Source organism: Ahaetulla prasina, chromosome 11 (genome assembly GCF_028640845.1).
Source record: "Ahaetulla prasina isolate Xishuangbanna chromosome 11, ASM2864084v1, whole genome shotgun sequence".
In the NCBI taxonomy this organism is placed as follows: Eukaryota; Metazoa; Chordata; class Lepidosauria; order Squamata; family Colubridae; genus Ahaetulla; species Ahaetulla prasina.
Genome location: NC_080549.1, coordinates 23,498,594 through 23,509,693, shown reverse-complemented (window position 1 = coordinate 23,509,693; position 11,100 = coordinate 23,498,594). Strand labels below are relative to the sequence as shown.

Below are 11,100 nucleotides of genomic sequence, written 5' to 3'. Positions count from 1 at the left end.
TTTAACACTTAATGATACAATATTTAATGATAATCATAGGGTACAAATAAGCAATCACGAAACAGTATCAATATAAATCGTAAGGATGCAAGCAACAAAGTTACAGTCATACAGTCATAAGTGGAAGGAGATTGGTGATGGGAACAATGAGAAGATTAATAGCAGTGCAGATTTAGTAAAGAGTTTGACAGTGTTGAGGGAATTATTTGTTTAGCAGAGTGATGGTATTCAGGGAAAAACTGTTCTTGTGTCTAGTTATTCTGGTGTGCAGTGCTCTATAGCGTCGTTTTGAGGGTAGGAGTTGAAACAGTTTATGTCCAGGATACGAGGGGTCTGTAAATATTTTCACAGCCCTCTTTTTGACTCGTGCAGTATTCAGATCCTCAATGGAAGGCAGGTTGGTAGCCATGGTTTTTTCTGCCATTCTAATGATCCTCTGAAGTCTGTGTCTTTCTTGTTGGGTTGCAGAACCAAGCCAGATAGTTATGGAGGTGCAGATGACAGACTCAATAATTCCTCTGTAGAACTGTATCAGCAGCTCCTTGGGCAGTTCAAGCTTTTTGAGTTGAACGCAGAAAGAACATTCTTTGTTGTGCTTTTTTGATGCTGTTTTTGATGTTAGCTGTCCATTCTAGATCTTGCGATATGATAGAACCTAGAAATTTGAAGGTTTCTACTGTTGATACTGTGTTGTCTAATATTGTAAGAGGTGGAAGTATGGAACGGTTTCTCCTAAAGTCTACCACCATTTCTAGGGTTTTGAGTGTGTTCAGTTCCAGATTGTTCCGGTCGCACCACGAGTTCAACCTCCCATCTGTATGCGGATTCATCATTGTCTCGAATGAGACCGATCACTGTTGTGTCATCTGTGAACTTCAGTAGTTATCTGACTTTGGGGACAGGTGCAACAATTGTAAGTGTGAGGACAAATTTTCAAACAGCTGGAGGTGGTCTAGTCCAGCTCAAGCAGGGGACCCTAGGGCCTATACCAGTGATGGCTAACCTTTTTGCCATCGCGTGCCAAAACTGGGGGCAGTGCAGGGGGGGGTCACGTGTGCATGTGCCCACACCCATAATTCTAAATGCCCTGCCCGCATGTGCACGCAACCCCCCCCCCCGTGCTCCTCAGCTTTTGGCACTCGATGGCACGATGGGCACAGTAGGTCCATTTTTCGCCCTCCCCAGGTTCCTAGAAAGGCTCTGGAGCCTGGGGAGAGCAAAAAACGGGCCTTCTGGTCCCATTGGAAGTCGGCAAACGGGCCATTTCTGGCCTCCGGGCAATGGTGAGATTCAAGTAATTAAAACAACCGGTTCTCTGCCCTAATGATTTCTTCCAACAACCAGTTTGCCAAACTGCTCAGAAAGTTAACAACCGGTTCTCCTGAAGTGGTGCGAACTGGCTGAATCCCACCACTGCCTCCAGGGGATTAGAGAAGGCTGTTTTCACTCTCCCCAGGCTCCTAGAAAGCCTCTAGAGCCTGGGGAGGGTGAAAAACGGGCCTTCCCCAACCTCCACAGAGGCCCTCTGGAGGCTGGAAACAGCCTGTTTCCAAACTTCCGGTGGACCCAGAAGGGCCGAAAATCAGCTGGCCAGCATGCACATGCACGCCGGAGCTGAGCTGGTGTGCCCACCGATATGGGTCCATGTGCCACCTGTGGCACGCATGCGATAGGTTCGCCATCACAGGCCTATACCATTTCAGATAAATGGTTGTCCATTCCCTTTTTTAAAGTCACGTTTTCAGTACTTAAAAAGTAACTTTAAAAACTGGTTTTGTTATTAAGCAATGTTACAATTTAATACAGTGTGCATGGCCAAGCATTTAACACTTACAACACAACGCATGCAGCTAAACTGAACAGGTGTAAGAGCATCATGATTAGGAAACCCAAGACCAACTGCCCAGCCCCACCCCCATCCCAGAAAAAGTATTCTTGGATCCCATCCGCATGATGCCCGATGGTTTTAAAACTGACCAGAGGTTTTTATCAGAAAAACAAGAGGCTTTATCAGTACTTACAATTGATAATGGGCAAACTAAATTAGTCATAGTAAGATGTTCAAGGATGGAAAAACAAAAAGGCAGGGAGGGTTTGGCTTTTGATTCTGCTAATTTATTTGGGCTTTTCCTTTGAGATTTAGATGCAGATTTTACTCAAGAAGCTTAATTTTAATAGTCTGTATTCCTAGTTTACTTATTTTACTCTGCTTACTCATTCCATGTATATACACAGGTATTGTCCTCTCTCTCACACTTTTTTTCCTGCTGTTTTTTTTTTTTTACACCAATCAAAATGAATAAAAACTATAGTCTGTCTATTTATCTAGACAACACACTTTTTATAAGATTCTCTTTTGACCACCGTGTTTCCAAAGCAGCTATAAAATACACTTGGGGGAAAATGCACAAATCAATAGCTGCATGACTTTAAAAAAGAACATCAGAACATAAGTAAGGTTTGGAAAAGAATGAATTACCATGGTTTATAAGATTACTCATTACATAAAGGAGAAGCACCGTACAAATATTCATGTGGTGAGGAGGAAGACCAGAGAAGGCGACAAGGCAGCAGCTGTGCAAAAGGATGAAATTAAAAGCAGCTGCAGCAATGCATGCAAATACCTGGCTGAGCATCATTTATTATTAGTCACTGCAAATGGAATTGTGTAAAATAGATTAGAATGGTTAACCGAAAGAAAAAAAAAACCCGTTCAAGATTGCCTTCTCCATCTGGCATTTTTCACATGTGCTAGATCAGTGGTCACCAACTGGTGGTCCGTGGACCACTGGTGGTCCGTGAGAAAATTTTGGTGGTCTGCAGAAAAATGATTTGCATTTTTTATATTGCATTAAATCAGGGGTCCTCAAACTATGGCCGGATACGTGCAATGAATGTTTGTATTACTGCAGAGAGTCTCCCCCTTCAGGTATTTTTGCATGGGTTGGAGGGGGGGGGGCAGAAATTGCAACTTAGAGTCTGCTTCAGCTTCCTGGTGTGGGGCTTTGGGTGAAGGCTAGAGGGATGTGCCACTAATGGCAAAGAGTTGGAGGGCCTCATTCCAGTGGGACTGCATCATGGCCTAGAACTGGCTGACCATCTCAGCCCACTGAGCCTCCAGGCACCGGTACCTGAGCTTGCACTCTGGCAGGTCTTCCCTCTGCTTGAAAAGTCTATGTTCGTAGTCCTCTGTGAGGTGCTTCTGCTGAGCCTCCTTCTGGTCAGATCCAATTTGAACTGAACCAGCTGTTTTGCCAACTCTTTCTCATGGTGGCTGCTTAGCTCCAACATCTGCTTCCTATTGGGGCCCTAAGGAGACCGGATGGGGAGGCGAGGAGGGGCTGGGAGGGGAGGGGTGAGTAGAGGCCAGCGAGGGGACCCTCAACATGAGTGACATCAAGTTGGCCACACCCACTCAGTCACATGACCACCTAGCCACGCCCACCCAGCTGGTCATTAGGCAAATCATATTAGTGGTCCGCAGGATTTAAAATTATGAATTTAGAGGTCCCTGAGGTCCCAAAGGTTGGTGACCCCTGTGCTAGATGACAATCCTGCCATGCTAAAGGATGATGGGGCCTGGCATCCACAGTTGGATTCGTCCAAACCAGAATCTGTTTAGTTTAGTTTTAGTTTAGTTTATTTAGACTTTTATACCGCCCTTCTCCCGAAGGACTCAGGGCGGTTCACAGCCAAAGTAAAAAACAACACAATATATACAATAAAAACAATAATAAAAATCTTATTAGACATCAGGCCAGATTAAAACTATTAAAACATAAAAAACCCCAAATTAAATCAAAGTCTTAAAACTGCTAAAAATTTATTTTTAAAATTTCTATGCCAGTCCTCCACGAATGAATAGGTAGGTCTTCAACTCGCGGCGAAAGGTCCGAAGGTCAGGAAGTTGTCGTAGTTCTGGGGGAAGTTCATTCCAGAGGGTGGGAGACCCCACAGAGAAGGCCCTTCCCCTGGGGGCCGCCACCCGACATTGTTTGGCAGATGGCACCCTGAGGAGTCCCTCTCTGTGAGAGCGCATGGGTCGGTGAGAGGCAATCGGTAGCAGTAGGTGGTCCCGTAAGTAACCCGGTCCTAAGCCATGGAGCGCTTTGAAGGTAGTAACCAAAACCTTGAAGTGCACCTGAAAGACCACAGGTAGCCAGTGCAGTCTGCGCAGGAGCGGTGTTACATGGGAGCCACGACCGGCTCCCTCTATCACCCGCGCAGCTGCATTCTGAACCAACTGAAGCCTCTGGGTGCTCTTCAAGGGGAGCCCCATGTAGAGAGCATTGCAGTAATCCAAGCGAGAGGTAACCAGAGTATGAGTGACCGTGCATAGGGCATCCCGGTCTAGGAAGGGGCGCAACTGGCGAATCAGGCAAACCTGATAAAATGCCCTCCTGGAGACGGTCGTCAAATGATCTTCAAAAGACAACCGCCCATCCAGGAGAACGCCCAAGTTGCGCACCCTTTCCATTGGGGCCAATGACTCGCCCCCAACAGTCAGCCGCAACTGCAGCTGACTGTACCGGGGTGCCGGCATCCCCAGCCACTCCGTCTTGGAGGGATTGAGCTTGAGCCTGTTTCTCCCCATCCAGACCGGCTTCCAGACACCGGGACAGTACTTCAACCGCTTCGTTGGGGTGGCCTGGGGTGGAAAAGTACAGCTGCGTATCATCAGCGTACAGTTGGTACCTCACCCCAAAACCACTGATGATCTCACCCAGCGGCTTCATGTAGATGTTGAACAGGAGAGGCGAGAGAATTGACCTCTGTGGCACCCCACACATGAGGCGCCTCACGGTCGATCTCTGCCCCCCTGCCAACACCGTCTGCGACCGGTCAGAGAGGTAGGAAGAGAACCACCAATAAACGGTGCCTCCCACTCCCAAACTCTCCAGTTGGTGCAGCAGGATACCATGGTCGATTGTTGTGTCTTGCCCGCTCTCACAGCAGCCGGGGCCTTCTTATCTGCTCCCGAACACGGAGGAATGTATGCCTCCCGGCCCCAGTCCTGGCTCCATGCCCAGACAAGCTGAAGAGGAGGGGGCACCTCCCGGTCCCAGCCCTGGCTCCATGCCCAAGCAGGCTGCAGAGGAGGGAGCATCCCCCGGCCCCAGCCCTGGCTCCATGCCCAGGCAAACGGAGCAGCTAGACCCCTCCCCCTCCTCCACAGCATGTGAGCCTGAGGAAAGTTTATTTCCAACAGCTGCTGATTGGAGTGACCCTCGCATCAGAAGACTGGATAGGCGGAGGCAACAGAAGGAAGGGAGGGGCAGGCCTTAATGAGTGCTGAGTCATGGAGCCACACCCCATGGCCTATATAAAGGATCTGCTTTCTGGCAGTCTCTGAGTCAGGCAAAGTCGAACTTTTCTTGCTGAAGTCACTTTCTGGTCTCCTGCCTGCTCTGAGGACTTTGCTAGGACTTTGGGCAGAGCTGCAGAGGCAAGCCTGATTCGGATTTCCCTGACCCGGCCGTCAGCGGAGGAGTGGGACACGACAGTCGATGGTATCAAAAGCCGCTGAGAGGTCTAATAGGACCAGGGTTGAGGAATAACCCCTGTCCCTGTCCCTCCAGAGATCATCAACCAACGCGACCAAAGCCGTCTCCGTACTGTATCCGGGCCGAAAGCCGGACTGGAACGGGTCTAGATAGACAGTTTCCTCCAGGTATTGGGGTAGTTGACGTGCCACCACGCTCTCTACAACCTTCGCCACAAAACGAAGGTTGGAGACCGGACGATAATTTCCTAAAACAGCTGGGTCCAGGGAAGGCTTCTTGAGGAGGGGTCTCACCACCACCTCTTTCAAGGCAGCAGGGAAAACCCCTTCCAACAAAGAAGCATTTATAATCCCCTGGAGCCAGCCTCGTGTCACCTCCTGCGTGGCCAGTACCAGCCAGGAGGGGCACGGGTCCAGTAAACACGTGGTGGCATTCAACCTCCCCAACAACCTGTCCATGTCCTCAGGAGTCACAGGGTCAAATTCATCCCAAACAGTTCTCTGGCTTCTCTGCTAGCACTGTAAAAGTTCTAGCTAAGAGGGTCTCTTACAAAGGGTGTGTAAAATGTCTGAAGTGGTACAACTGAAGCACAGTCAACTCATACGGATAGTCAATCCTACAACCACAATATCTGTTGCTAAGCGAGGCAGTTGTTAAATGAATTTTGCATTATTTGCACATTTTCTTGCCACAGTTGTTAAGTGAATCTGGCTTCCCCATTGACTTTGCTTTGCTCAGAAGGTTGCAAATGGTGATCCCATGACCCCGGGACACTAAACTGTCTTAAATACAGGTAGTCCTCAACTAACAAAAGTTCATTTAGTGACTGTTCAAAGTTACAACAGCACTTAAAGTTCCTGCCACAATTTTTCCTTTTGGGAATTATAACGGATTGTACAGGGATTGAGACTAAACTGATTCTGAATTTAATAACAGCAGCAAGACTGTTGATTGGACAATACTGGAAGAAAGAAGAGATACCTACAATAGAAGAATGGATACTGAAAGTCATTAATTTGGCTGAGATGGCTAAAATCTCAGCGTTTTTAAAAGACAATACGCAGGAAAGATATTTAATTGAATGGGAAAAATGGATTGATTATCTACAAAACAGATATCAGATTAAGAAATATCAGATTGCCTTTGAATAATTAGAAAGTTATTTTATGTAATGGGGAGGGGGTTGGGAGACGAAAAGCTTTGGATGTGGTTAATTGGATTGGAAGGGAAAATTTTATTCTATGTTTGGTTTATGTATAACAATACCTTGTGATTGACCCGGGAAGCCGGGGGGGGGGGGAGGGAGGGGGGAAGGGTTTTGGGTTTTTTTTGGGAGGGGGAAAAAAGGGGGAAAAATGTTTTTGTTTTGTAAAACTCTTTCAATAAAAAAAAAAAAAGTTACAACAGCACTGAAAAAAGTGACTTATGACAATTTTTCACAACTGCAACCTTTGCAGCATGCCCAGGATCATGTGACCAAAATTCAGATGCTTGGCTCATACGTATGACCATTGCAATGTCCCGAGATCATATGATCAATTTTTGCAACCTTTTGACAAGCAAAGTTAATCAGAAAGCCAGATTCACTTAATAACCTGGTTACTAACTTATCAATTGCAGTGATTCACATAACTGTGGCAAGAAATGTTGTAAAATGGGGCAAAACTCATTTAACAAATTCTTGCTTAATAACATAAATTTTGGGCTCAATTGTGGTCCTAAATTGAGGATTAGCTGAACATGCCAGTTACACAGTATCTGAATTTTGAGTATGTGACTATAGGGATACTGCAGCGATCTTAAGTGTGAAAAACATAATACATTACTTTTTCCAGTGGTGTTATAACTTTGAACAGTCACTAAAAAGATGGTTGTAAGTTAAGGAGTACCTGTACTTTTTTTGTTGTTGCAACTATTGTTAAGGTGGGCATCATTGCTTATGTCCTTATTCTGATATTCCTGCCCACAGAACCTTCCACAGGGCAGAAGGAGTGACACAGTGCCTGCTCTTATCCCTTTAACGGGTGATAAGAAGAGTCATTAAAAGGTAAAGGTAAATGTTCCCCTAGCACATTTATTTTTTTATTTTTTTATTTATTTTGTCACAACAATATATGTTAAGTATCATACAGAAAGGTTATATAGTATATAAAGGTATAAGCATATATATATATATATATATATATATATATATATATATATATATATATATATATATATATATATATATATAGAGAGAGAGAGAGAGAGAGAGAGAGAGAGAGAGAGAGAGAGAGAGAGAGAGAGAGAAGAGACCACAGAATCAGGTAAAGTATTCCAAGCACTGATGATTCTGTTACAGAAGTCATATTTTCTGCAATCTAGATTAAAGCGATTGACATTAAGTTTAAATCTATTGGTTGCTCTTGTATTATTGCAATTAAAGCTGAAGTAGTCTTTGACAGGAAGGACATTACAGTAGATGATTCTATGAGTTAAACTTAGGTCTTGTCGAAGGCGACGGAGTTCCAAGTTTTCCAAGCCCAGGATTTCAAGTCTAGTGGGATAGGGTATTTTGTTGTTTACAGAGGAATGGAGAACTCTTCTTGTAAAATATTTCTGGACACGTTCAATTGTATTGATGTCAGAGATATGGTGAGGGTTCCAAACAGGTGAGCTGTATTCTAGAATTGGTCTAGCAAATGTTTTATATGCTCTGGTTAATAGTGTAGTGTTTTTTGAAAAGAAACTACGCAAGATTAGGTTTACAACTCTTAGAGCCTTTTTTGCTATGTATTTGCAGTGGGCTTTGGCACTTAGATCATTTGACATGAAAACTCCAAGGTCTTTAACGGGATGGGGGTCATCTGTAAGGTAATGTCCATCAAGCGAGTACTTAGTGTTTGGGTTCTTTTTTCCTATATGTAAGACTGAGCATTTGCTGGTTGAGATTTGGAGTTGCCAAGTTTTAGACCAAGCGGTTAGATGATCAAGGTCTTTTTGAATGATAGATGTATTATCAGTGGTGTTAAATATTTTGACATCATCAGCAAAGAGAACACAATTACTTGAGATATGGTCACAAAGATCATTAATGTATAGTATGAAGAGTGTTGGTCCAAGAACGCTGCCTTGGGGAACGCCACTTTTGACAGGAACAGGATTTGATAGAGCATTGCCAGTTTTGACCACTTGTTTTCTGTTTGACAGGAAAGCTGTTATCCAATTGTGGAGGGGTCCTGAAATGCCTTGGATTTTAGTTTTTGGAGAAGTTTATTGTGTACTACTGAGTCAAAAGCTTTGCAGAAGTCTATGTAGATTGCATCTATTGTTTTGCCTTGATCAAGATTTGTAGTCCATATATTTTTACAGTGGAGAAGTTGTAAGTTGCACGATAATTTTTTCCTGAAACCAAATTTTTTATTGGAGAGTAGGTTGTTTGCTTCTAAGTGTGAGGTAATGGATTGGTTGATGATTGATTCCATGACTTTGCAGGTGACGCAGCATAGAGATTGGTCTGTAATTTTCGACTAAGCTGGGGTCTCCCTTTTTGAAGATAGGGATGACTGTGGCCAGTGACCAAAGTTTGGGAAGGGAACTGGTAGTGAAAGCTTTATCAAAGATTATGCTTAGGGGTTCTGCTAAATTAGTGGAAAGTTTTTTTAAGAAGTAGGCACATAGTCCATCGGGTCCAATAGATAGCAATGGTTTTATGTTATGAAGAGCTTTGCCAACATTTTCTTCTGTGAAGTCTATATGAGTTAAGTCATCATGTTCATTGCTGGTACATTTGTGGAATGTCGGATATGTGTCATCGCTGTTAACAAAAACTGAGCCAAAGAATATGTTGAAGAGGTTGGCTTTAACTGTTTCGTCATTGCATTCTTTGTTGTTAGAATCCTTTAGTGGTGGGATGGATCTTGTGTCTTTAAGTTTATTGTTAACAAAATTATAAAAGGCACAACTGGAATTTGTGCGCAGAAGGTCCTCTTCTTGTTTGGTGTGGTAATTTGTGCATTCAGTTTTTATTTGGTTGCATATGTTTCTGTAGCGGTTTTTGAAATTTGCTACAAAGCCTTTTTTGTTTCTTTTCCAGAGGGATTTTTTTTTTGATTGAAGCTTTTTTATTGATATGAGTAGTTTGCTTTTCCTGATCATGGTTATCATTTGTGGTACATATAGTTTAATGACTCTATTGATTTCAAGTAGGAAAACTCTATAGTGGTCGTCAGCAGTTATGCAGTTTGCAAACAGATTTTGCCAGTCCAGAAATGAAAAATCGTTATTTATAAGGTCGTAGTTGGCTTTGTTGAAGTTGTAGATAGGGATACTATTGTTATGACAATTTGAGTATGGACGTATATTGAGACGAAAATCAATCATGCAGTGGTCACTGTTGGAAAAAGGTTCTTTAATTTGTAGTCCATAAATTGAGTTTGGGTTGTTGCAGAAGATGAGATCAAGGCAGTTGTTGAGTCTTGTATTGTTAGTTACAAGTTGTTCAAGACCTAGGTTTGTAACAGCGTTGTATAGTGCATACGTGCTAGTCGTTGTCGCCTCTAGGGGGCGGTGCTCATCTCTGTTTCAAAGCCCAAGAGCCAGCGCTGTCCAAAGACATCTCCGTGGTCATGTGGCCGGCATGACTCATGACTCATGACTCATTGCTCCCAGAAATAGCTGGGAGGGGTCTCCTAGGGCACTTTGCTCCTGAGATATCTAAGGAAACCAAACTTAGCTCAGAAACTGAGGACTTTTTCAGACTTTCTGGTATTGTGAATTGGCACCAAAGTGACCATAGGGTGGACTTGTCAAGGCAACCAGGAAGATGAGAGTTGATACTGTCATGAGGTGGAGTAGAGCTATGGAGAAATTGGACACTCTTCCATCTCATGTTCCAATACTCATGAAGACATTGTTTTGTTAGTCATATACGAAGAGAAACATTTTCAAACCAGAAAATGGGAAATTAGAACATTTGTTCCACATCATGTTGTCTTTGTCAGATCTTCTGCCATATCCCTTTTCCTACTGCTTCTTCAGATACCCAGACAGAAAGTCGAAACATTCCAAATATTTATTTATTAAATTTATTTGCCTCCTACCTCACCGTGGAGCTATTCTAGGCAGCTTACAGCAATAAAAAGGAAGGAAAAAATGTAAACAAAGTGTAAGTAAAATAACAAAACAATAAACATTGAAAAAGGAAAATGAGAGAACATCAATATGATAACAAAAGTTGTTCCTTCTTCATAGGTTGTCTGAGTGAAGAAAGATGGCGGAAGTGATGAGGAAATATGGCAAAGAAAAAAATAGAAGTTCCTAGCAATGCCAATTGCGTGAATGAGGAAAGTTGATTATCCAAACAAAAACATGGGTAGAAGCAGCAAGGCACACTTAAGGGCTTACATCAATGGTGGGATTCAGCCGGTTCGCACCACTTCGGGAGAACCGGTTGTTAACTTTCTGAGCAGTCTGGCAAACTGGTTGTTGGAAGAAATCATTAGGGCAGAGAACCGGTTGTTAGATTACCTGAATTCCACCACTGGCTTAAATCATCATTTTTGCAGATTCTCCTACAAAAGAGCATGGAATCACATCACAATCTTCCAGACTTTGG

General features: G+C 43.6%; 1 protein-coding gene across 1 annotated transcript in view; it reads right to left on the bottom strand.

The window, feature by feature from the left end:
* Window positions 1-11,100, bottom strand: part of MTMR8 (myotubularin related protein 8) — a 79,251-nt gene continuing 68,151 nt past the window's right edge. Inside the window, exon 15 of the mRNA XM_058197035.1 lies at window positions 1-890. The gene's annotated coding sequence lies outside the window, so the exon portion shown is untranslated. The remainder of the gene's footprint in view (window positions 891-11,100) is intronic.